The 4,845-nt window shown below is 42.6% G+C and overlaps 1 pseudogene; it reads left to right on the forward strand.

The window, feature by feature from the left end:
• Nucleotides 1–69: 69 nt before the first annotated feature.
• Nucleotides 70–2,124, forward strand: LOC102745323 (asparagine synthetase [glutamine-hydrolyzing] pseudogene; annotated as a pseudogene).
• The last annotated feature ends 2,721 nt before the right edge of the window (nucleotides 2,125–4,845 follow it).

Consider the following 4,845-nt stretch of genomic DNA (forward strand, 5'->3'; position numbering starts at 1 on the left):
CCTGGGATCATGACCTGAGCTGAAGGTAGACACCCAATGACTGAGCCACCCAGGCGTCCCTGAATTTATTTTGAATTTAATCACTAGACCAAAATTAATGGTGAGATCATCCTTCATTGTTATGACAAAGGAGGAACTGAGCAAATAATTTGTATGTTGGATGGGGAGCTTGCATTTATTTTATGGGATACCACCAATACGAAAGTGTTCCTGGGCACAGACACCTATGGAGTCAGACCTTTGTTTAAAGCCATGCTAGAAGATGGATTTGGGGCTGTGTGTTTAGAAGCTAAAGGTCTTGTTAACCTGAAGCACATCACAACTCCTTTATCAAAATGGAGCCTTTAAAAAAAAAAAAGTGGAGGCTTTTCTTCTGGGACACTATCAAATTTTGGATTTAAAGTCAAGTGACAAAGTTGCATCCGTGGAAATGGTTAAATATCATCACTGTAGAGACAAATGCCTGCATGCTGTCTCTAACAGTGTAGAGAAACTACTCCCAGGTATTGACGAGGAAACTGTGGAGAGAAGATGAGGAGAACTGGAGACAGCAAGTATAGACAACTCTTTCAAGGACTTTTGCTATAAAGGAGAGGGAGAGATGGAAGACGAGAGATGGTATAGTTTGTGTGGATGTGCAAATGCTACCAATGATCCAATAGAGAGGACAAACTGATAATGCAAGAGACAGTTCCCTTAAAACGGAAACTCAAGGCAAACCTGTTGTGATTCCATGGTGGTAAAGTAATGTTTGCTTGGGGAAGCAGATTTATTCATGTTCTTTTTTCCTCTTCATATACATGCCTACTTTTGGGTCCTTTTTTTTACAGATCCTTTTTTTTTTTTTTTTTTAAGATTTTATTTATTTATTTGAGACAGAGAATGAGAGGGAGGAGGGTCAGAGGGAGAAGCAGACTCCCTGCCGAGCAGGGAGCCCGATGCGGGACTCGATCCAGGGACTCCAGGATCATGACCTGAGCCGAAGGCAGTCGCTTAACCAACTGAGCCACCCAGGCACCCTTTTACAGATCCTTTTTGACAATGCTATTGAGAAACATTACATGACAGAAGGACTGGATGCCTTTTATCAGGGGGCTTGGATTCCAGCTTGGCTGCTTTCACCCTGTTGAAGCAGCTAAAAGAGGCTCTGGTACAGTATGCTCTCCAGACATTTGCAATTGGCATGGAAGACAGTCCCCATTTACTGGCTGCTGGCAAGGTAGCAAATGAACACCATGAAGTCCTTTTTGACTCTGAGGAAGGCATTCAGACACTGAATAAAGTCACATTTTCCTTGGAAGCTTAGGACCTTACAACAGTTACACTTCAGGAGATAAGTATTTAATTTCCAAGTACATCTGGAAAAACACAGATAGCATGGTGATCTTCTCTGGACAAGGTTCAGATGTACTTCTACAGAGTTACTTATCTTTCCATGAAAACAACTTCTTCTAAAACGGCCAATGAGAGTGAGAAACTTCTGAAGGAACTCTGTTTGATGTTGTTCTCCACACAGATCAAACTACTGCTATCCTTGGACTTGAACTGAGAGCCCCATTCCTGGATCTTTGATTTTCTTCCTATCACTTGTCTCTGCTACCAGCAATGAAAATTCCAAAGAATGGGATAGAAAAACATATCCCAGGAGAGAATATTCAGACTCTAATCTGATCCTTACAGAGATTCTCTGGTGACCAACTTCTGTTGGTCCCTTCAGGGATGGGATACCTTAGTTAATAATTGCTGGTTTAAGATTTTACATGAAAAGGGACACCTGGCTGGCTCAGTTGGTGGAGCGTGTAACTTTTAATCTTGGGGTTGTGAGTGAGAGCCCCATGTTGGGTTTATTTTACTTAAAAATATTTTTAAAAAAGGATTTCATAGGACTATATGGACAGCAGGTTGATGATGCTATTATGGTGACTGCAAGACAAAAATTTCCCTCAGTACTCCTCAAACTTACAAAGGTGATTACTACCATTAATCTTTGAATGCCGCTACCCAGGCCAGACTGACCAGCTGACCATTTACTGGATGCCCAAGCAGATCAATGCCACCAACCCTTCTGCCTGCACTCTGACCCGTTACAAGCTACCAAAGCTGAGACATTCCCTAAAGTATTGACGGAAAGTAAATATTCCTTCTTGTGAAGGCCAGTGGGACTAGAGGCAGGTGGGGCCATCCGCCCATGGGTACTTGAGTATGAAAAAAAAAGTTTCAAATCTAAAAAACAAAGGGAAAATAAATCATAAAATTAAAAAGAAATTGTTACCAATGGGGTGGGAGGAGGAACAGGATAGAGGAGACAGAGATAAAAGCCAGACAGGTTTTGTATACTTGACTTTGAAACCATGTAAATATTTTACATAGATCTAAAACAAGATTAAGTTTTAGCAACCTCCAAGTATCTAAAGGAAAATGAAGCAAATGAAATCACTAAGAATCCTTAGTGACCTCCCAACTACTAAATCCAATGCCTTGATTGAGGGTACATTCAACTTATCCTGTCTGTATAATTTTACATTGTTGATCATTGACTCATTATTAAAATTCTCTTCCTCCTTGGCTTTTCTGAGACCACTCTTTCCTGGTTTACCTTATAAATCTCTGATTTCACTTCTATCCTTCACTAGGCCCTCTTCTTCTACCTGTGCTTTCAATATAAATAGTTCCCATTCCTTTTTTTTTCTTTTTTAAGATTTTATTTTTAAGTAATCTCTATACCCAACAGGGGGCTCAAACTCACAACCCTGAGATCAAGAGGTGCATACTCCATCAACTGAGCCAGCCAGGTGCCCGCCCCCCCCCTTTTAAGTAGGCTCCATGCCCAACGTGGGGCTTGAACTCACAATCCTGAGATCAAGAGGCACATGCTTTTGGGGCACCTGGGTGGCTCAGTCAGTTGGGCACCTGACTCTTGGTTTCAGCTGAGGTCATATTCTTGGGGTCGTGAGATCCAACCCCACGTTGAGCCCCCAAGTCAGGCTCCACACTGGTCCCTCTCCCTCTGCACCCCCCTCCCACTTGCACTCTCTCTCAAACAAATAAATGAAATCTTAAAAAAAAAAAAAAAGCCACATGCTCTAGGTAGTTCTCATTTTCTTTTGTTTTATTTTTTTAAAGTAATCTCTACACCCAACATGGGGCTCACACTCACAACCCTGAGATCAAGAGTTGCACACCACCAACTGAGCCAGCCAGGCACCCCTAGGCAGTTCCATTCTTAATTTATTTTTTTTAATCTCATCACTCCCAGCAGTAAAACCATATACTCCCCTGACTTCCATTAGACATATTTACATAAATATATGATTATAAGAAAATTAAGATCAATACGAGTTGCTGTACTATAGGGAAATTATGCCATGGGAGAGGAAAAATGAACCAATTTCAAGGGAACTGCTCTAAAAGTTTTTTGAATAAGTTATTTTGCATATCTACTAAATTACTGTCTGTTGTTCAAAACCTACCTCAGCTGTTATCTACTCTATAAAACCTTATCAGATTTCTCTGGCCACAATTAATTATTACTTCCTCTTCACTCTGATAAGATCTCTCTTATGACATGTATTACCTAGTGACATATATTACCAAAATGCCAAAACAGAAATGGGTAGAAAAAAATAAAACATGAGAGGCCACAAGATCTACATAATATCAGCATTTGTGAATGAGGAAGCAGATAGAAGCAAGATGAACGTGAGGAAATGAAAATGGCAAAAATCATTAATAGGACAGAATAAAGGCTCACACTGACATAAAAACATAGGGAATAGAAGCCGTTTGACCAGTACAGGGACATGGGGACAAAGGCAAAAGATCCAGACAAAAAGTGAAGCCAATCTTTCAGGGATCTGCACCTTCAGGGCTGCTTTCTCTCCCTCCCTGTTGGTGCTGGGACTGGGAGCTAGGCACCCATCAGAGACCCAGGCGGGGCTTGAGCACCTCCACAGGCCTCCTGCCTCAGGTCTTCCTCTGGGTTCTTACTCTCTCTCTCTTTTTTAAAAATATATTTTTATTTATTTATTTGAGAGAGAGCACAAGATCAGGGTGAGGAGCAGAGGGAGAAGCAGACTCCCCGCTGAGCAGGGAGCCTGGGACGCTGGGATCATGACCCGATAGGCTCTCACTCTCTCTCTTAATCTTGACCAAAGCTGCCTCTGCCATTAAGGGTTGTTCAGTGGTCCACTCTGGAATTGTAAACCCCCTCAACTATTTGGCTTCTCTGTGAGCCTGTACACCCAGCAATCACATTCCTCCTGTGGCCACATGTCTGGTGCCACCTTTCCTGTAGCTGCCTCCTGCCTTGCTTCCTTTTGAGGCTTAGAGCACACGCACTCCTCTTCCTTTTTGGACCCACCACCAACTTCCTGTTTTCTGCCCCAGACATATTTCCATCTCTCAGCTCTGCCTCAGAGTCCCTTAAACACAGACTCAGGTGTGTGCTTTTTTCTTTTCTTTTCTTTTTTTTTAGGATTTTATTTATTTATTTGACAGAGAGAGATACAGTGAGAAAGGGAACACAAGCAGAGGGAGTGGGAGAGGGAGAAGCAGGCTTCCCGCTGAGCAGGCAGAAGGCAGACACTTAACCTACTGAGCCACCCAGGCACCCTGGGCGTGTGATTTTCAAAATGCTTTTTTTTTTTTTTAAAGATTTTTTATTTATTTATCTGAGAGAGAGAATGGGAGACAGAGAGCATGAGAGGGGGAGGATCAGAGGGAGAAGCAGACTCCCCGCTGAGCAGGGAGTCTGATGCGGGACTCGATCCCAGGACTCCGGGATCATGACCTGAGCCAAAGGCAGTTGCTTAACCAACTGAGCCACCCAGGCGCCCCTCAAAATGC

Source organism: Leptonychotes weddellii, unplaced genomic scaffold (genome assembly GCF_054177405.1).
Source record: "Leptonychotes weddellii isolate Sample4059 unplaced genomic scaffold, ASM5417740v2 HiC_scaffold_15370, whole genome shotgun sequence".
Taxonomy (NCBI): Eukaryota; Metazoa; Chordata; class Mammalia; order Carnivora; family Phocidae; genus Leptonychotes; species Leptonychotes weddellii.